This window comes from Phalacrocorax carbo, chromosome 3, assembly GCF_963921805.1.
Source record: "Phalacrocorax carbo chromosome 3, bPhaCar2.1, whole genome shotgun sequence".
In the NCBI taxonomy this organism is placed as follows: domain Eukaryota; kingdom Metazoa; phylum Chordata; class Aves; order Suliformes; family Phalacrocoracidae; genus Phalacrocorax; species Phalacrocorax carbo.
The window spans coordinates 127,192,473-127,215,118 of NC_087515.1; the positions used below are offsets into that span (position 1 = coordinate 127,192,473).

General features: G+C 44.3%; 1 protein-coding gene across 16 annotated transcripts in view; it reads right to left on the reverse strand.

Moving 5' to 3' along the window:
• The window catches only part of HMBOX1 (homeobox containing 1), a 127,548-nt gene extending 105,046 nt beyond the window's left edge, over window positions 1-22,502 (reverse strand). For 9 of the 16 annotated variants that reach the window (XM_064448299.1, XM_064448288.1, XM_064448298.1 and 6 more), the window contains exon 1: window positions 22,160-22,501. The gene's annotated coding sequence lies outside the window, so the exon portion shown is untranslated. Of the gene's footprint in view, window positions 1-15,186; window positions 17,144-21,686; window positions 21,754-21,963; window positions 22,034-22,159 lie in introns of those variants that run through there. The other 7 variants (XM_064448292.1, XM_064448295.1, XM_064448294.1 and 4 more) reach the window with 4 other exon arrangements.
• Window positions 22,503-22,646: the final 144 nt, after the last annotated feature.

Here is a 22,646-nt window from a genome sequence, read left to right on the forward strand (position 1 = left end):
AAGCTAGCTAGAAAGCATTGCCACCGCTGCACTGCTAGGAGCAGGAGCCAAGGGGCACCACTCAGGTACAAGGTCCTGCCTGGATTTGGAGGAAGAAGCGCTGCCTGTGGTTTGAGCTGGCTGGATTTAAGTCTCTGGACCAGATTTGGCTGTTTAGACCAACAGTTTGTGATATTCAAGCAAACAAACTCACCCATTCTTTAAGAAGAAACATGCAAATTGAAAACAAACCACCTTTTCTTCCACCTTCTAAAAATGCAAACTTGAAGGGGCTGGAGCTATCCGTTTTGTATCACATGGGATAGAAAGGAAATGCTGAAACAGGTGTAAGAAGTTGTTTGTGAACTATTAAACTGTTTTGAGCAGGCAAAAGTTGCTTGCTCTCAGCACAGGAACAGAAAAAGCAACATCAAAAGATTTTTACATAAATATTTACTCACTGAACAAGAAGTACAGAAGGTTTTAGTCCCAGTGAGGAAGATGATATTTCATACCAGACCTATTCAAGATATCAAGATAAGCTGTCACCACTACCACAAGCCAAGAGACACCTTGAGCACCAAATCTGTCCAGCAACCACACCAGCAAACAGAAGGTGGACAAACAATGTGAACTTTGGCCAGACAGCTGTTTCAAAGCATTTTATTTTAAAACAAAGGACCAGTAACATGCAACCTTTCCAACCATCCCTGATAAAACACGAAGCAGCAGATCCTACAGTCTTACATGGGTAAACGTTGCAGCATTGTGTTGCAAAAGCCACGTCTGCTGGGACACAATGCGATCAACGGGGTTTGAACAAAGCCATCCGACTGGTACCACCAGGACCGGAGCAGTCCAGGAGCGCTGCAGCAGAGCACAGTGTTGGCTATGCAAAGCCATGCACATGCGTGGTATTTTCAGGGGTGTTCTCTAAGGGCCAAGCGCAAACTGGAAGGATTAAACCACACCTCAGAGGCATTTAAATAAATCTGCACTGTGGGCGCCTTACACCATTCCATCTTAAATTGGTTCCCTACCAGCTTAAACTCGTCTCTCCACATGTAGAATTCTCCTAAGCACAGCAAGGCGACACCCACAAATTGCCCTCTAACCACTACCATGCATGTAACTAGACATGATTTATACCTGGCTGTAATTTTACCCATTGTAAATCACATACATAAACAAACATAAGTTGCATGTACTTGCAAATGCATTTGTGTGTATATAAATACATGAAAACAAACCACCACTTGTGCTCCAAATCTAAAAGCTTCTCCCAGCCATTCAATAAACCTTACAACCAAAGCCAGACACACTTTGTTTTTATAAAGTCTGCAACTAAACCTTAAAATAAATAATAAAAAAAGGTCATAATTCATCATCCTGACATCAAATCAGCAGATTGGGATTTCAGTATATCAGCGTGATGGATATAGACTTGTTTTAAGTATGGTTTAGTCTGCATTATACCAGAGCACTTATTGTTGCCTTTAAGACCGTTTCCTTTCCAACATGTTCCAAGTAAGAGCAACACTCTTATTTTCCCTCAACTGCTTGGATCCGGATCCGAGTCCTCTATTCAGCAAAAAGAAAAAAATGTCCCCCCCCAAAAATTAGTAGGGAAAACAGGAAAGCAGACGTCAGAAAGCAAGATTTCTTGGTTTTCCTAATTTTCTGTTGCTTGCCAGGTGATCTAATAAGCACTCTTCAATGGCTCTGGAGTTAAACCCCTTCTTGCGGGCAAAACCCTTCCTAACTAACCCCCAACCACCACACCACCCCTCTCCATCCACTGCTTATCACCTCTGCCATTCCACTTTGACACAGTTTCAGGCTGCTGGAGCACTATTCCCCTAGGCCCCGCTACCTACGACTACGAAGGACCACGTCCAGTCCTCCCCGGATACTCACTCACATTACTGCCCACCTTCCATCTGCTCCAATCAACATCTACCTGCTCTCCTTGATCCACGCCTGCCCTCTCGCCCATCCCTCTCTGCTTTTGATGGGGTCAGATAAAAAAAAAGCTGCTAGCGTCTCCATAAATGAAAACTCTGATCTTGTATCAAATGCTAGTCAATAAATGAATACACATTTTCAGTTATAAGTCACATGTATACATATATATATATTTCCATCCCCAGAGCACACTGAAAACTATTAATTCTCATTACGACCCTAGATGGTGGCAAAATAGACCAACTTCAGCAGTCCAATGCAGCGGGATTCATGCAAAGAGGTCTGTTAACCACCTAGGATGTGCTGTGCAACCTGCATGCTACACACAACTGCTTCCCTCTGCCTAAGGCCGGGAAGATGGCATTTCTTAACCTTAAAAAAACTCCAGCTTTTTTGAAATAACTCCAAGGGCCACACTGCATCCCACTAACACTAAGATACACGGAAGTGGCAGAGTCATAAAACCACTAACCTTTTCGGTAAAACATTTTCTTAATTAAAAATATTGATAAAAAACCTGCATCCCTTCAGCTTTTACTTCTCAGACAATGCCAGGAGGCAGCGACAGCACTTGAGAACATGCCCATTAAGTAGAGTCCGGAACATTTAATTTTGCTGCAACTATTTCAGGGACCCCCCTCTAATACCTTACAGACAACCAAGAGTTAGCAAGTCACTAACACTGATACAGAAACTTGCTGTTTGATACAGATTTAAACAAGACCTCCTCGGGTTTTGATCTGTGTTGTAGATGGTGCTTCGTAAGCACAACTGATAATCAATTTGGAAAAGCAGAGAAAATGGAAAAGAATAAATCATAATTTCTACCCGTTTCCTTTACCGCCCCTGCCCCCATCACAGCTTTACAACCCCTCTTTGAGCCTACTTATGCAAGCAGTCAAACCAGCACGGCAGAGGAGGTAAAAACCCCCAGCAGAGAGAAAAGGAGGGAGGATGAGAGGCTGAGGGTAGAAAACAGGTCTATGAGTAGACAGTGAGGTGGATTGAGAACTGGCTCAACAATAGGACTCAGAGGGTCATGATCAATGGGGCAGAGTCTGGATGGAGGCCTGTCACTAGCGGTGTTCCCCAGGGGTCTGTGCTGGGGCAAGTCCTGTTCAGCATATTCATCAATGACCTGGACGATGGGACAGAGCGTAACCTCAGCAAGTTCACTGACGGTACCGAGCTGGGAGGGGCGGCTGATGCACCAGAGGCTGTGCTGGCACCCAGCAAGAGCTGGCCAGGCTGGAGAGCTGGGCCCGGGGGAACCTCAGGGAATTCAGCCAGAGCCAGTGCCAGGCCCTGCCCCTGGGGAGGAACAGCCCCCCGCACCAGCACAGGCTGGGGGGGACCTGCTGGAGAGCGGCTCTGCTGAGAGGCCCTGGGGGTGCTGGGGGGCAGCGAGGGGACCCTGAGCCAGCACCGGGCCCTTGGGGCCAAGGGGGCCAGCGGTGTCCTGGGGGGCATGGAAAGGCGTGTGGGCAGCAGGGCGAGGGAGGTTCTCCTCCCCCTCTGCTCTGCCCCAGTGAGGCCACAGCTGCGGGGCTGCGGCCAGTTCTGGGCCCCCCAGTGCAAGAAGGGCAGGGAACTGCTAGAGCAAGGCCAGGGGAGAGCTGCCAAGGGGATCAGGGGCTGGAGCATCTCCCTCGTGAGGAAAGGCTGAGAGACCTGGGTCTGTTCAGCCTGGAGAAGAGAAGGCTGAGGGGGGATCTCATCAATACCTATAAATATCTGAAGGGTGGGTGTCAGGAGGATGGGGCCAGGCTCTTTTCAGTGGTGCCCAACGCCAGGCCAAGGGGCCACGGGCACAAGCTGGAACACGGGAAGCTCCACCTGAACATGAGGACAAACCCCTTCCCTGTGCGGGTGCCAGAGCAGGGGCACAGGCTGCCCAGAGAGGCTGTGGGGTCCCTTCCCTGGAGACATTCACCCCCCGCCTGGACACGGCCCTGTGCCCCTGCTCTGGGGGTGCCTGCTCACGCAGGGGGTGGGACGGGGTGAGCTCCAGAGGGCCCTTCCAACCCCTGCCTTCTGTGATTCCGTGTCAGGGGTCAACCTGTTTTAGGAAGTGTCCCCATCTTGCAGGTTGCTTGTACCACTTTTTTCCTTGCAGCAAAAATGAAACAGTCCTTTGTGTGTTATAAGGGTGCAGGAAGCCGTCCGCAGGCACAGGGGAATGTACTGTTCAACTTAAAAAACAAAACAAAACACTAACCAATAACTATAGCAACCTTGGGTCTGACTGTATCCCCCTTGTGAGAATACTATTGTATATACTTCAAATATTTATAAATAGGACTGGCTTTACCATCTACACAGGCTAGAACTGCCTATCATTTACACTGACTTTAGCCTAGCATGGAAGCTCATACACAAGAGTTCCCTGGTACGAGTTTGTAAATATAGATACGTATGAACAGAGTAACAGATAAGCAATCATGCAATATGAGGCCATAATTCCACCCAACGAGAAAGCATGAAAGTAACCCCAGGTAATGTAACTGTTTCTACATATTCACACAAATAATCTTAGCCTGTGTCCTGACACTAATGTAGGACCACAGTCTTATGGAGCTTGAATCTTCCCTGGAGAAACAGCTTTGCAGGAGCAGAATGGAAAGAAAACACGCTGTGTAGAAAAGAATGCTTGTAGCTGTGCTTGCTGTTTAAACCAGGCTGATTAATCTTTAAGATCTAGCAGCTTTTCAGCTTTTTGCCTTCCCTCCCTCCCCCCCCATTTTAGCAGTTTTTTTATCAGTGCTTTAAAGTAATAGCACACCAAGGGCTAAGTTATACCCAGGACTGCATACACAAATCCTATCAAGTGCCAACGCAACAGCTCATGTAAGAGCTCAGAAACCACCAACTAGCTGGAGACACAGGACGGGTCAGAAGTGGAATACAAAGCAAGGAAGAACCGGCGTGTTCGAATCTCAAAGAGATGCCTGAACACAAGCAACCGCAGCCCTTCAGAAACCCTCGTGTCTAGGTTTTTCAGATCTTGTCTCAAACTGGAGCATCAGGGTTCATGCCTGTGAGCTTTTCACTGCAGAAGTGAGATCTTCAGTCCTGGCAAAACTTGAGATTGTTAGGTAACATGTAGGTTCTCAGAGCTGACGCATTAAAAACCACCCTAAAAATTTGATAAAAGATGCCAATATTAACAGCCTGCATTCGTATGCAGCAAGGTGGGAATGGAGGACAAGAAGTTATTCAGAGAAGATGTATGAATGAACAGAAGGCACTTATCAGGAGCCCGTTTCCGCAATACCTGTAGCGAGGGCTGCCTTGTTCCTGGTGACGAACAAACACATGAAAGACCATCCCTCCCGGGAAACAGCTTGTCACCTAAAGCCCTTATTGTGATACTATGGTCCACCACATCAGGTTAGGTATCTATATAAGTGTTTTCAGGCCTCGGCCTTAAGAAGTGAAAGGTAGTCCAAGGTAGTCCTTCAGCACACCAGTGGGAAACCTAGGTTATGTGGAACACAAAAAAAGAATGGTGTGAAAAACCTCAGTATGAAGCACAGTACAGAAGATTTCAACTAGGGTAAGTACAGCACCTCAGGAGAGTCGTTCCCTTTCATATGAAGTTACTTGGGAGATAAGGAAAGAAGACAGAGAATCAGACCACCATTAATCACTGGGATATAACCCTGGTTTTCCACATCTCGGGTCTAACTGCTCAATGTAAAGGCTGCTTGTCTTTGCTGGAACGAGAATTCCTGCATGAAGTGTATGGATGCAATGCATATGTTGCACAAACCAAGTTTACATAACAAAAAGAATATATATTTGCTTTGATCTCAAGTTGCCCCATAAATTTTTAATAACAGCTGTAAAACAGAAATCTTTGGACAGAAATCAGCAGCACCAGCAATGAAATTTAAGCATGCTACTCATTTCAGGTTAAGAAAACCCATTTCCAACCCATTTCTATTAGAACTCTTACCAACTTCTTGGAAGGAGAAATGCAAATGTCATCCCCAGCCATTTGCAGATTATTTTCTTCAGCCTCCCGCTTTCCCTTCCTCTCTCCAAAACAGAGGGAGTTAGGGACCATTCAATGTATTTTGTCATCTTTCTTCCTACTAGTGGAGACAACACTAAGTTCAGATATTGCGGTCCTCTCATGTTATATTTCACTGGAAGGATGTCTCAATCTGTTTTTTCTTTCTCTGCAGAGAAACTGTTAAACCAAAAGTACTAAAAAAAAATACTTTTCTACTGTGCACCACAAATAGATTACAGTTTCTAGTTCAAGTGCAAAGGGACAAAGAAACCAAAATCTTTTTATATGCATACATTAAAATAAAAGCAGGAAACAGATTAGCATCTGGAGAAGAATATTAACCCTTGTGCTTTCAATGACGCACCTCACTTGCATTTGCAACTTCATAGGCAGTGCTGTTTCCAGCTCCTTTCCCGCCTTGATTAAAGAATTAGTACTGTTGTACAGCATTTGAAACAGTACGTTCACACATATGCTGTAAAAAAAATAACATTTTAGGTAAACTTGGAGGCAGCCAGGCTCCAAGGAGCTGAGGCTATCAAATACACATCTAGAAAAAAATAAATTAAAAATTAGAATTTCCTTGTTCAAGACTTACAAAGATCATTGTAGCCAAGAAAATAGTCTCACACAGTGGCACTTTATAGGAAGAAGCTTTTTTAGAAAACAGAGTACTAAAAGAGAGTGACCCAACAGTATTAGGGGGCAGAAAAGAGGACAGATGATTGCAGTGCAGTATGATGAGCATGAGAAAGAGCGAGCTAATGGGATATAAAACTGCATACACTGGAGACAGCTTTACAAATTAGAGAAGTGACAGCCAAATAGCAATCATGCCACACCAAAAAGGTCCTGACAAGTCAGAAAAAAACCCTTCAGTTTCTAAATGACAGCAGACTTAGTCCTTACTTATGAAAAGTACACAGAGCTGGAGTTAAACAGTAACTTGATCGCCCTATAGATGTTTGTAGATGACCTAAAATGGAGAGGAATCATTCGTTGCCCTCGTTCTGCAACGTTCATGCTACCCTGGACACAGACAGATGCATTTTTCTGGATGCAGGTATGTTAGCAGAAAGCTAACCCATGCATGCCCTGCCTCTCCTGCTGGCACAGTACTTTGTGAGCACTCCCCAAATCACTTTCAGCAAAACTATTCGGGCTAGATCAAGCGTGAAGTTACACATAGGTCCATGTTATCCCAACCGATTTCATCTGAACCAAGTGGGAGAGTTATTAAACAAGCAGCCCTGTCAACAGACCGGTGAGGATGGTAACTTCGGGAGGGAGGGATGATTGTTTACCATCCAGCACACAGAATTTAAAAGATGGTATTTTGCTCATGCCTTAAGTGGCATAGGACAGGACTGAACAGAGATGCCAGGAAAAAAAAAAATAAAGGAATGAAACAAACAAACGGTGACTGAATTTGTAAATTAAGGACGTTGGCTCACTAGGAACTGAGCTAAAAAAAGCACCTCACTTGACAAAAGCCACCTAGCCTCCAGGTATGTGACACTAAGCAGGTGGAAAACACAGCAACTGACACAGCTCCAGACAGCAGTTTGTCTAGACTAACGAGCCATTAAGGATTTAACATGCCTAGACCTCTCCTTAAGTGGAAAACATAGGATGCAAAAGATACACCGAATGCCAGAAGCACACAGTGAGGATATATGCAAGTATATGCTGGGAGGTATCAAGTGTTTGCCCTGTGCCTTCCTCAGCATCCAGGACTGCTGGTTATCTAGCCCTGTGCCGCAGGTAAGGCAAACTCCTGAGCTGACCGCTACAGCCATTCCTTTAGCAAACCAGATTTTAACTGAACTTTTTGTTCAGTAAGCTCAGTTAAAATAAGTCTCCATATTGTGTTCTGCAACTCTTAAGTGAATCTTATTTCACAGCCACCTATATTCAGAGGTACAAATCGGCGTAGCTCTGCCGTTTCTGCACGTCAGAGGCCAGCGTCAAGCAATACTTTCACAACATACACCCTTACTTTTAGAAGTACTGTGTGCATACACCGCTGCCGCTCTGCAGAAAAAGAGTGGCAAAGCAGAAACCTCACTGAATTCACAATTTCAAAGTCTACCATGTAAAACGCCAATTAAACAACTGGCTTCTAACCCTCCCTTGTACCAGCCGCAGTGTTAAACCCAGAGACGGTAATATGTCTTTAAGAACTATTATAAAAGGCTTTAGAAGGTTCACCTTTCAGAAACAAGGGGAGAGAGAAAGAATGTGGGACAGGATGAAAAGCACAAAGATGTATCTATATGAAATCTATTAGTTTAATTTCCCTATTTGCACGTACCACAGAATTGTGGAGGTTGGATAGCACCTCTCAAGCTTGTCAGGTCTACCCCCCCCCGCCCCCGCATATGCAATTTTCTGGTGCAACTTGCTCTAAAAATAAATGTGCAGGCACATGATGATCCACCTGGATTTAGGTTGATGCTGGGGTAATCACTGGACTACAAAGACACATCTTCGTTGGAAGACAAGCTGTCTCAGAGCTGCGAGGTAGGGATGGCCATACTTTTTGGCACAGGGGCTTCAGAAACCTGAGAGAACGTTGCTAAATCACTTTTGCTAGTTGGCTGCCTAAGACCAGAGCCGAAAAGATAGCTAAAATCGGTTTTATGCTAAGTTTTTAACTGAGAACTAAGACTGCAAATGGCGTAAGAACAGGTCCGAAAGAAAGACCAACAGGAGCAGGGAAAGCAGGCAAGAGAGACTCAAGACGCAGCAGCAGAAACATTATTTGCAGGGTCCCTGGTTTCTGCGAACATCAGTCATGGTCCAAGACTCTCCTGAGCAGCTGTAAGCACACAGAGCTCGTACCCAGCACATCCAAATTAATGCAGGAGGGTTTAGGAGGTCTGCCCAAGTAATGTCTCTGCACAATTATACCTCAGAAGTCATAACCCCTCCCTTTAATATTAAAGAAAAAAGAAATCACATTTGCAGCCAAAATGTACTGATAATAGTGCAACGGCAGTATGGCCCTGAGCCCACAGTCTGTCCTCAGAAGTAATTCTCATTAGAAGAAAACTGAAGGATCATCCCCTTGATTCAGTTATTTGCAGAACATTTAATGCATGCTGTTCACTAGAAGGCCAGCACTGTGGACTTGTTCAAGAGCAGGCAAGGAGGAAAAAAAAAAAAAAAAAAAAAAAGAAAAAAAAGTGTTTCAACCCCAACCCTGTGCAGGGTTTTATCTGTAAGAGAAGGAGAGCACGAAGCAGAGTTGGGAAGCAGCACCCAGGAGGACACCAGAAGCAGATTTCTACCATGAAGGGCGGGGGGAAGCCTGCACATAGTAAATTGTTTCATCAAATAATTGGAGGAAGAGCCAATGTCTCCTTTGGAAGGTTGACAGTAAAAATCTGTCAAAAGCAAGAACAATGGAGAATTATTCTTAAGCATGAAAGGACCTAGAACTCGGCGATCTCCTGTTAATTATCAAAAGAAAATATCCTCAATATACTTCCAGTTCAGCTCTTGTGAAAACCAACAAAGCGCACTCCCACTGCCTCTGATGTTAGTTACGTCTTGTTTTAAGGACTCACCCTTAAAGGCACTGAAATTTAATGGCAATTGCAGATATTCAGTACCACTTCTATTCCATATTCAAATACCTGAGCTCACATAAAACACAAAAGGCATTTTTAATCAACTCATTCTGTTTCAACAGGTCTGGAAATCACTGAAAAGTAACTAGCTAACTGAACTTCATTAGTGTAAAGGAGCTCCTTGAAGGCAGCTTTGGAGGGGTTTGAAGAGGTGCTGGTTTTGTTTTAGCTGGTCATCCCCAGGTAAGAAGCAGAATGCAGCTCTGATGTTCACGAAGTAGAATAGACAAGGTCTGCGACAGTCACAATTTGTCTTTTCTTCTCCCTTTCTGTGAAGCTGACAACACTGAAAAATAAATGCGCTCGTCTTAATGTCTGCTCCCACATAGCTAGTGCATTTTGTGAGGGACGGAAGAAGAAAACTAAGGCATCTCCCACCTTTCCCACAGCATTTTGCAGAACAGGGAGTAGAGAGATCTTCAAGATAAATCAGGATCTGTAGGGATCCTGCTGCAGCTGCAGGATCCACAGCCTTTCATGAACAGTTCTCCCCTCACAATGTCTACAAGCCAGCTATCAAGGGATGCACAAAACCCAGCATGCTGGACAAGGAGCCATCTGAAGTAGAACCACAAAGGAGAATGAAAGGTTTTAAATCCACCCTTCTGCTGAAGTGAGGTGCCTCAGTGTGGGCTGAAGGGAGGCAGCTCCATCAGACCACAATTTTAAGACTTGTAATACCCCAACTGGAAAACAGTGCCTACAGCCTTTACTCCAAGCACTGGGCAGCAGCAAGTCCTTTAAGGAAAAGGACAAGCAGAAGAGATGGCTGCGACGGCCTTGTGGTCGCTGCCTTCCCTCTCCCTGCCAGTTCACTCGTCAAACACCTCTAAATTATGAGGGACATTTAAATAACTTGTGGCTTGAACCTGCCTCAGAGACATCTAACACCTCAGAGTACCCTGCACCACCCAGCAAGTCAGTGGATACCCCTTGGTTAGGAAAGCCGATTTCTCCCTTGAAGCTTTCCTTTTACACTGAATTAAAAAAAAAAAGACTGGAGGGAGCTTCACTCCCTAGTAAGGCAAAGGCCTGAAGAGCATACCTGCATTTCCATCCTCACCCTGGGTGATTAGCCAGACTGTTTGTAAAACAATTCTAAAATGCAGCTTTTATCTATTACAATTTTATTAATCTTGAATGATATTTCATAGGTGCTGTATGCATAAAAGGGTTACGGAAACATGGTTTGCATTTTAAAATGCTTGAGTGAAAACAAATGAATTATCTTTATTAAGTGAATTGAACCTTGCTGTGTCCTCCACTCAAGATTTCAGTATTAGTGAATCTCCTTCCTCACTGTTCTTTTTTCCTGCCTTATGTTACGCGAGGAAAACAAGCATTTCTGCATTTACAGCTCCCAAATGGTTTCTCAGTTTTGCATTAAAATAGTCTGTGATCTGAACTACCTGAATATACAGCAATGAAGAAAATATTCTCTATGCACATGCAGAAGAGGCTACTTCTGTCAAAAGCTGGTTTACTACTTCATGAGATTCTTGTTCCATGTGCTCAGCCAAGAGTGACTACCGTCACTTCACTGATTTGACTTTATTTGAGAGATTGGCAGCAAAAATACATTGCCTAGGTTCTGCTGAAGTATATCACAAGAAATGTAGGCATTACATCAGATGGCTTAGGCTTAAGAAAAAGGTTTTTATATATTTTAACCTACTTAAATAGAAAACATTTTTAACAAAAACTAAATTTTTAATCCAGGCTTGAATCTCAGGTTTATAAAAGAGTGTGTTAACTGCAAAGGGAGGGCAGAGATGCTTCACTGCTGGTTTTATTAGCTAACTTAGCCAACAATCAGCTTTTATCTTTATCAAAGATACAGATGCATCCATTTGCTATTAAATGGATCTGTTTTCCACAAACTAGGCAGATCTTCCAGGCCCCAGATAAGCAGGGAGTCTGCTGGCCCTCTAGCATCCTGAATTGTCCAAGTGCAGGAATTTTAACACCTTCTCAGAGCACTATTTAAATTGATCATCACTGTAAACAAATACAATCTAAATGGACTGTCCCCATGGGCAGTAAGCTCTTTGGAAGTAGAGGCTATCTCTTGTGTGCATACTTGTTCAGTGCTTAACACCCTGAGGCCTCAGCTCCAGTAATGCTCCCAAACTGCAATCACTGCCATTCTCATCTTAAGTACTTTATCAGCAATTTACAGGCAAACATAACTCACCTAAGTAATCAAAGACCCCAAAAAAAGAATTGGATCCCCAATTTCCAGTTCTACAGGCCTCAGCGGGGTAGGGGGGAAGATAATACCTAAAGAAGTTACACATTCCAAAACCAAGGTTTTATGGAGAAAGGGGAGGTTGGAAGCAGAGAAAGAGGGATGATCTTTCCATAGCACTGCAATGCCACAGGAAAGCGCCACGTTTAATGTAATCAAGCTCTACATTGCAGCCATATGGAAACAATTTCAGTCAATAAACAACTCCTGCAAGAAGACAGCAGAGGAACAGAAAAATCAGATACTGATTTAGCTAGGAGGCAGGAAAGCCGCTGGCTGAGCTCAGAGGCTTGCATTATAAGAAATATTTGTGTCCAACAAAACAGCACACATTTTCGAGTCTCTATTACTTGCCTTAAGACTTCCACAGTGCCACGCCTCAGATTGCAAGCAGTAGAAATGGCATACCTTCGTTTACAGTATCTTTCCCAGCCTCCGAGATCCTGTGCCTCGGTCCTCTTCCAACCCTTTCCTCAAAGCCTATCTATCCCTATGGCAGGTTTCCCACTCGATAGCCAGAAAGGAAGCAGACATCCCAAACTTCAGATATTTGCCTGACCTCTTTGCATTTTATCTGCCTGGAATTTGCAGGTTTCAAAACAGGGACTTTCTCAGGGAGCCAAGTCCTTTCAAACACCCACCTTAAAAACCAAACCAAAATAAGCCACACTTCTTACTGACAGTGGTATTTAAATGAGGTTTGGTTTCAAGATCCCTTATTACAGTGTCCTAAAAAGCAAGAGCAAAAAATACTGCCACTCCTACAGGGACATCCGTGTGCACTGCTGATTACAGCTGCAACATGGACGGAGTAAAAGCTATATCAGTTTGGGACAGGAAAAGGGAAATGGAAGGGAACAGCCAGCAAGCAAAGGCAGCTGCATTTTTAACAAAAAGTAAGAAATCACATTGCTATGAATAAAACAGAATTTACTTGAGTGTGACAGAGGAGTGACACCAATATTTATCAGAATTATGCCCATGAAATGAACTGAAGGATGATTCATTAGTGTCTTCAGAAGTAGCCGCTTGTAAAGGTTGGAAGGGTCTTCACCTCCACGATGCTGTGCAGTCTGCCAGCAGATGCACCACGGCCACCCCTAAATCATTGTGGTTCTATATTTGCAGACATTCAGGAACAAAAGGTCTTGGGATGTTCTTCTCACTAACCGGAGTACAAGATTCAACACACACACACACACACCAAAACTATATTAATAAAATTTTTAAAACTAACTTTTTAGTGGAAGGGAGAACCAGGGTTACTGTGAACAGTTCTGTAGACTGGGGCAACACACTTTTGTCACACAAAGTACCTTCTAATTCATCAGTAATAAAAGATGATTTTCAGCAAATCCATTAAGAGTGAAACATTTAAAATCAGCCTAGAAAACATGAACTGAAACAGATTTTTTGCAGTCTTGTAGGGTGGGTTTTTTGTTGTTGTTTTTTTTGTTGTTTGGTTTTGTTTGTTTGTTTTTTTTTTTTAAATGAGGGACTCTACGAAATGAGGGCAAAACCCCAGGCCAGGTAGATGTTTGTATTATGCTAATGCTCAAAAAGGGGATGGAGCAAATCTGGAGAGCTGTAAAGTGGTCAGCTGGGTATCAATCCAGGCAAAACCAACATGGGGAAGAAAGAAAAAAGTATTTTCCTACTAAAGAATTAGAGAACAGGGACCTTGGTAGTGCCAGCCAGCATGTTTTAATGGCAAATGTCTTGATAAAGGACTTTGTTCTTTGAGATTACAAATGTAGTCGAACAGAAGAAAGTAGGTGCACAGAGCGTACTTCGGTTCCAGTAGAAATCCACATTGGCTGCTCCATATCGACTGGTACTTTCTGAGAGCTGTCAGTTAGCCAGTTCTTAATCTACTTCCTGGGATTGCATCATGCTAATTTTTTTTGTCACTAAATTTAAGGTCTGATGCAGTTCAACATTTTTATCACTGCAGATAAAAATCCGTGAATGACACCGAGACTACAGGAACAGTACATTATTACAAGGAAAGGACAGCAAAAGAAAGAAGTCTGAATACCTGCCTTAACTTAGTTCAGGAGAGCAAAACACATCTGAATACAAAGGCAAATTTATAATCTACAAAATGCAGGCTGTAACTACGAAGTGGCAGACTTTAATAGCAAGAATCTCAGTGTCGTGGCAGCAAGGCTCACCAACAGGATTTTCCTGTGCAAAAGGGCTGCTGTGAACCTTTTAAATGGCTGCGTAGCGAAAAGGGCAGTTGCACCTCGGTCTTCGGTATGGATCAGACACAGGCTGGAACATTCACCATTTTTGGTTTCCACAACGTTAAAAATAAACGGAGACCATGAAGAATCACCGGATGATCTGAGTGCTGGAGAAAATGCCTCAGAGTGAGACTTAAAAGCTCAACTCTGTTTCCTTATCAATCGAGTAACTTGATTACAGAGTGTAAGTACCTCAATGGCAAGAAAGTACTGGATACTAAAGGGCTCTAATCTTGTCAGGAAAGTCGTAACAAGAACCAGCAGCAGAACTTAAGACAAATTCAAATTAGAAACCAGCCACTTGTTTTTAACAGTGAGATGGCACAAACTACCAAGCAAAGTGATGAGTCTGAAATTATTAACGATGGACACTCAAAGCTGGAAAGTTTTCAAATTGTTTTTAGCCAAACATCAGTTACTGGTCTCAGTTTCAGAGTAAATTATTAAAATTTAAAGCTTGTGATACAAAGCATATAAAACATATCAGACAAGGCGATTTAATTGTTCTCGTCTTAAATTTTATGAATCTCCAATACATTAACATCATTCCACTTCTATGGATGAGGAGATTGAAGAGGGAGGAATAAGTTTCAAGTTCAGTACGTTCCTTCTTTTTCTTGTTTTGCTTATCACTAAACAGCACCGCTCCCTCAAACAGATGGAAGTCCCACAAAATGCAAACAGACAGAGAACGACCGACTACAACGTCTGGAAACCATGCATAACACAACTTAGTTGAAAAAACTGTGATCAACTACTTACCTCTCCCATCTGCGGCACAAAAAAATCGGTATCAGCTTAAATAACTATTTCTTATTCTGTGTAAATACACTTATGACATTCATGTTTATATTGCCGAGAGCAGCAGCACGCACTACCATCCAGCCAAGAATCTTCAAATACTTTATGAACGTGAAAGCATCTCAACAGCCCTGAAAGGATTATTTTCATATTACACACTGGAACACAGGCAAGTCAAGAAGTTTGCCCTAGGTCATGAAGTAAGACCTATGGCAGAGCCTAGAAACGAGAGCCCAGCGCAACCTCACTGCCAGGAAGAACTTGCCTTTTCAACATTTGAGTACTACTTACATGTCAGAGCTGCTGCGCACCCAGTTGCTCGAACTCCAAAACCCTGCCAGCTAAGTCACGAAGAGATTTCTAGTGAAAGCTGACATTGTAATCAGAGAATCTGATCATGGCAGAAAAACTGTCCAAAATAAAGGTCAGAATAAATATCCAAGTAGAAACAGCGCTTGTATTTTATGAACTAACTAAATGCTTTCTGCTTCCATTAGTATTACAGTACCACTGGAAGAACAAAAAGCAGATTCAGTGCTTACTTCAGAGCTCATAAGCAACGGGCAGCTCAAAATGCAGGAAATGACTATATGCTACACTTCCCAATTGATAGGGGATAGTCTTATCAGAAGAATAAAACTGGCTGTTCACAAAGCTCACTGAAAGAGCAGCCTACAGTATTCAGTAGCAGGAGTTGTTTTACTGCTGAACTTAACATTCAATAATTTTTTTTAAGAAAGTGAAAAGAAAACAAGGCTTCTTAAATATTAAGTTTAAAAGTGGGGAGAAAACTGATGCCAGGAATTCAGGGCAAGTGAGATTCAGCTAGGGGTAGAGCCAAACATAATTAATATATTTTGTATGCCTGGCTTGTAAACTGCTTCCTTAGCCCAACGTTAAGACCTCATCTACCACCACAGCAGTGAATGAGGTTCACCCAAGTTTAACGTAGCCTAAATAGACATCATCTATGTGTGGAGAACGAAAGAATGACACCTCCGTGCACCAAGCAGGCAATAAAATGTGTTTCCTCCAGCTGTGAGAAACTCTTCAGCAGATCTGGAAACAACACTCCACCCGTTGGGCAAATAGCAACTGGGAGAAGTTGCTGGCATACCGCGGGTGCGCACGTGAGGCTAGGTCTTTGCCGAACCATGCTACCGAAGTCACTTAAATACAGCCTGATGAAGGGCCATGCTTAGTAAGAAGTTGCAGGCCAGTAACTGCACTGAAACTAACATGAAATGATGAAGTAAACATTCACAGAGGAATACTGTAGGAGAAAGAGTTAACTGACCTTCCATACCTTCTGGTTAGCTGCACAGGAAAGATAAAGCAGAATACACTTTGTCAAAAGCACTGCACTACAGCAGTTCCCAGTTTTCAGAGCAGGCTTTAACTTCAGACCCTGTATGCAGCTTTGATTAAGAACTGGGAAAGGGAAATCTGCACACAGACGGCAAGAATAACCAGCTCTAGATTATTTTTTTCTTTTCTCAAAAAAGCGCATCAAAATAGTAATTGTTCAACCTTTTGGTGTCTACATTAACACGGCGCTGAATCAAAACAATAACAAACATGCATGTGCATTCCTGAGATAGATTTGAAGTCCAACACTGAAAAAAAACCTATTAAATGAAGCAGAAGAAAAGCTATGCAAGAAAAATGGGCATCTCTTATAGTCTTGTAAGAAAGTTTATCCCAGTAGAGCTTTTGGTTGTGAGGAGAGGGGGCGGAATCTAATGGATGAAAAGCAATAAAAATAACTGAATAAATAAGGATGACAAGTGTCAAACCACAGAAGTCAATGGAACATGGGAAATCCATCACTGTTTAAAAAAAAATATCTCATTGACTTAGGTATTCTTATCGAGCACATGAGAAGACCAGCCAGTAAACTCCTTGTATGGTTAATACACGTTAATATATCAGAGATGTGGAAGTGCAATAGATGGGAAATAGGGCCAGCTGTGTTCAACTGGCACTGACTCGGTATGTGACCTTGAGTGAGTCACTCGGCCCTTATGCCTCAGTTTCTCTATTTGTAAAATTCTGATACCTCTGCAAAGCACTTAAGGGTTTACGGACGAAGGTACTAAGTATTATTTTATCAGAGAATAGTAAAAGAGAAGGACAGTGGCTTGGCCATAATGAATCAAATGTGAAACATCAGAGCTGTACTCCACCAGCACACCACACAAGTTACAGCCATAGATCGATCACTTCTGATTAGGTTAGGCTTTACAATGCAGTAATTGCGATGGCAGCAGCTTCATAACTACGAAACAAGCACTTTGCTTGGCAGCGTTTTACGCAGGAAGCCTGCATGAACAACAAGCTTTTGGTAAACCTGATGGCAACAGGAAAGAAAAGAAGCATCCCAAATGCAAAATACTTTGTAAGGCTATCGATCATAAAAGGCTCTCCACATGTTTTTATGGTCACAGGCTAACCCTGCATAAGCACCCTGTCGAGTTGGAGGGGAGGTAAAGGAAATCAAACAATACCACATTTGAAAAAACACAAGATTTCAAACAAATATGTATCTCTTTAGCAGGCACAACACAAAAATATGTGTTTCTCACAGTTAGAAAATGAAATTTTCAGTTGGCCAGCAACTACAGAGCCGATTCTCTACTTCCTCCTGTGGACCACATGACTGCCTCAATACATAAGAACATTTTATGTGCCAACTTGCAATGAAGACCACATAGTTAATAGTTTGCAACCTCCTTTCCCCCAGAAGATCTTCAGAGTTGAGTAATAAAATTCCTCACATGATTTCAATGAGAGGGTTCACTTGTCAGAGGCTGTTTCAAGATAGTATCGGATGTCAGGGAGGTGCTGTTGAGGCGAAGCTTCCCAACCCTGTGTTTTCAAGGCTTGACAGAAAACGAAAAAAACTTCATGCTATGAAGTTTGAGACCGGAGGAGAGAAAAATAATCTCTAGACATTATTTTCAAAATGTGGAAATTAGCCAATTAATGAGGGGAGGAAGAAAAACTCTGATTAAAGCCCTGACAAATCCAAGAGATCACAGACTGATTACTAGTTCTACCGCAGACTCCGTGCAGGAACCCGGGCAAGTTAATCCCTCTACACCTTGGTTTGCCACCTGTGAAATGAAAAATAACACTTTCTTTTCATATTCTGTTATTCTTGCTCATATTGTTCCCCAAATTAAAAGCATTTGTCAAAACACTTATCTTTAGCATTAACACTGCAAACTGCATTCATAACTAACATACAATCCATTTGCATGACAATGTTCAAATACAAACTCTTCATATACTTTGCTACCCAGCCATTCTAATTTTATAGATGTCAGAAGGGATCTTTAGTCAATACAGGAATATTAAAATGCTAAAATACAGTTTATTACTAATCTTATGTGTAAAACCAGCTTTAGGGATATGAGTTAGACCCTCCAAAATCTCAAATTCTCCTCATTAGCTCCTAAAAAATCCCACTGTAATAATGACATTGGTCTCACTTCATTGACAACCCACAAGATATTATTATCAGCATAGGTATAATTAAAGGCCAACCCCATGAGGACGTGTGTATGGAATCCAATGCCTGCTCCGCTAAAATCGGTATAAAGCAAAACCAACTTCAGAGACTTTAGAAGAAGTGTCAAAGCTGCATGAAGTTATGGATAGGAGAAAGAAAGGCGTGGTTTTTTTGCAGTAGGATTCTTAAGCTGACAACATCCCTTCAGGCGTTTGATTTCAAATGCTAAACTTTGCAGAAGATGAAAAACATTTGTCTCAGATCCCAACACTGTAATGTGCAATTCTGTAGCGTCCCTAAAAGCTCTGCACAGAAATCACTGTAAAGCACAAGTTGCTTTCTTTAGATTAAAATGTGCTGTCATTTCATGCAAATTGATTTATTGTGTAACACAGACAACCGAACATCATCTGAGATCCCTTTATGAAAGGGACAGTACAGCGTTCTTCCTTTCTCATGTTTCAGTTTCATTAATTCTTCCAGTTCCCCGCCCAAACATCATACCCTGAAGACCCAAATTTCACCACTGCCCCAACGACATGTAACAAAGAAAGAGCAATCCCAAAAGTTAATGGTCGAACAATTCTTGAAAGTCATGCTTGTTAAAAATTCATTTTATTAAAAATAAAATTAGTTTTAAAAGTGAATGTCAGAACCCTACTGTTTTCCCAGCTCCAGATACCGATGAAAACACATATCAAACACTTCCATGAACTTACAGATTATCACTGTAAAGTAAACACTTCATAATAATTTAATTTTCAAAACACTGGACAGCCATGAACTTTTAATATCCTTTCGAAAGAGACCAGTAAGACCCAGACACAGAAGCTGCCTTAGAAGTAAGCTTTCTGCAGCTGACACTGGTTACTAATTCTGTGGAATTATCAGAATCATAACGCTAGAGAGATGCACGTTTTCTAGAAAGGTCACAAAATAGAAAGGAATTGCTCAAGACCGCTCAATAAAGTAGTTATAGAGATAAGTAGGCCTCATCCACACAACAGGATCTTCTTCAAGATTTCCTTACCACTCTCTAAAAATCCTGCAGTTTCACCTACGGTAGCATTCCTATAACACAGCTGGCAGTCTGCATACCACAATGTCGTCTAGACCTGCTCTGAACAGAGTTGGATGACACAGGAGCAAAAATGCTGATGCCTGTTCTGGTGCTTGCACTGGTCCTAAAGGAACGATAGGAGGAAGAACAGACATCGCTGAGTAAAACACAAGTTCCTTGTTCCTAGTCTCATGCCCGGGCTCGTCAGACAATTCTGTCAACCACACAGAAAAAGTTGCGGCTGTCATGGGGCTGAAGAAAAATCTTCACGTAAGGGAAGAGAGTGTTCCCAAGCCCCAGTTTTCAGATGCAGTATCAAACCCTGCTCTTTCACAGAGCCTTGTGCTCCTAGAACATGCAGAAAAAAATGCATCCCTGCACAGATAACATATTCCATCCCTTTCTCTCTTCTCCCCTACTTCCCTCCCTCATCCACATCTCGGAGATGCTTTCTTCACAATTTGGAAAAGAAATGGCAAAAAGGGAGATGCAAAGCACAGAAATAAATTAAGTTTGTTCTCTGCTGTTGACGGATTTGGCCCTAGCATGATGGGAGAAAAAAAAATGTTAAGAGTGATAAATCCATATATACCTACTCCAAACTACACCCGACATCCCAAGGGACACGGTATAATGGTAAATAAATATAGATGCAGTTCCTACTAATGAGGCAGGGTACAGCAAGGCCAAAGAAAATGCAATCATCTCAGGGAAAAAAACTGCACAGGACGACTCCTCTCCCATCCATGGAGGAAATCAAATGCCAGCTGCACCATCCCAGGAAGGAAGCAGAGCCTGTACCTGATGAGCCCTGCAGAAATGAGCTAGTCATATCACGGGACACAAGCAGGCACTTCAGGGTTTTGCCAGCCCACAAATCGTCTGCAGAGCACAATCTCTCCCTCCGACACGATATATTTTACATGGTATCATTCATGCAAATTGTATTTTTTTTATCCCCACCAGTTTCCTTTTCCTCCATCCCCATTAGTTTGAAGCAGGGGCACGTAGCTAGCGTCTACCAGCTCTGCTCCGACACTGCTCACAAACCCTGGCCATCAGTTTAACACTTTCCTCCCTACAAAGTTCAAATCTTTCCAGGTTTTGTTCATGTACATTTTGTACTTGAAAACCACTTCTCTGTACTGCCAACGTTACTCGAGCAGGAGAACAAATTGAGCTATACCCGACTCCACAGGCAAACGGCAAACATGCTTACAGTCTTCATTTCCTCTTCCTTCTTCCCTCCCCAACCCCCCAAAAAAAGGCATTTTTTTTTTGTCCCTAACACGACAAGACTGGGAAGAACAGCACACACACCAAGGTTTTTTAAAAAAAAAAAAAAAAAAAGAAAAGCTTTCCGAAGAAGTGCTCTACAAACATACCAAGAGACACTCTTAGAACAACTGAGGAAAAAAAAAAAATCAGACAAAACTGAGGCTGAAGAACTCGGCTCGGTCTGTCTCGCATGTGTGTTTTGCACCCAAAAACACTCGCCTCTTGTTTCGTTTTAACCCCGAAGCACAGCAGAACAGTTCGGCGGCATTCCCTGCCACTTCCTCCAACCGCTCCTGGGGTCAAACACACTCTTCTTCCGAAAACAGAGCCCCGGCACGGATGCGAAAGCATTTACCCCATCTCTTCCCAAAGAAGTACAAAATAAACAAGCCTATGACACCCCACCCAAGCTCTCCTCGCACGTTTTGGGAATGACTTCCTCCAGGTCCTCCCTCCTCCTCCTCCTCCCCCACCCCTTCCCATGTTAAACTCTCCACCAACAAGGCACCCTTCGGATTCACGCCTTCGCCCTCCCCCGAAAAACCTCTCTCAAAGCCCCGGGAGCTGCAACAGATCACGCCCTCAGCAGCCCCCCAGCCCTGGGATCCGGCGGAGTTCGGGTTCCCCCCCACCCCCCCCAGAATCGCCATAGGCACAAAGCACGGGGTTCCCCTAGACAGGAGCCCCGACGAGGTGGGGGGTCGATCCTCGGGACGCACCGGGTTCCATATCCCCGCAGGGTCGGAGGTTCCCCCCCTTCCTCTGCCTTTTTCCCGGCCAAACTACGGCCGGGGCAGCCCACCCTGGGGGTCCTGGGGAGCGGGGGGACCCCCGCACCCGCGCTAGGGCTGGCCAGCCCAGCCCCAAACTCGGGGACGAACAAAATCGATCCCCGGCACCCCCAAAAAAAAAAAAAAAGAAATAAGAAGAAGCACCCACCCAGGCTGAGGGGACTCCCGCCACCACGAGTCCGTCACCCCCCACACCCGGCAGAGGGGTAGGAAAAAAAATAAGAATAAATCAATGGCAGGAAGAAGGATGGAGGGTTCTTCTTTAAAACCCAAAGCTTGCCCTGCCCTCCCGCAGACCCCCGCGGCAGCCTCCCCCCGCGTGGGGACATCCACCCGGAGCCGGGGCTCAAACTCTGCCGGCGAGCCCGGGCTGAGGGGCTGCCCCTGCCCGCCCCCCGCCCCGGCTTCCCCCCCTCCTCACTCACACCCTGCGAGGAAAACCCGCTCTCCGGCGCGGCTCAACTCCCCCGCAGGCAGCGGCGGTGCCGGCTGAGGGGGGACCCCCTTCCCGCTCCCCCTTCCCTCCCTCCCTCCAGCCCACCCACCCGCCCGCCCCCTCCCCTCACAACCCCCCCCTCCCTCCCGCCCCACACTTCCCTCCTCCCCACAACCAACACTCACCTCTGGGTGCTGGCGGCGTCTCCACCTCACCATGGAACGGCAGAAGTGGGGGGGGTCCCCCCGCCCCAGCCTGAGGGGAGATTAACGGGGGGCGAGAACAATAGGGGAGGGGGGGAAGGAAATCCCTCAGCCGCCGAGCCCCCCTCCCCAGCCCCCCCGAGGACGAGGGCCCCCCTCCCCGTCTGGCTCTCCTCCTGCCGCTCCCTCCTCCTCGCTCGCTCCCTCTCTCTTTTTTTTTTTTTTTTTTTTTTTTTTGGCTCAATCACACCAGACTGACTGTCTTTGTCTGTCTGACAAGCGCCATGTTGATATCAACATCCAAGCTCCCACCTGCTGCCGCTGTGAGACCCTGGGACTTGTAGTCCCCCCTCCCCAGGGTGACGGGGAGAGGCGCCCCGCGGGGACTACAACTCCCAGCATGCCTCGGGGGCGCGGCGCGCCATGGGGTGCGGGGGCGCGTAGGGGGCCGGACTACAACTCCCGACAT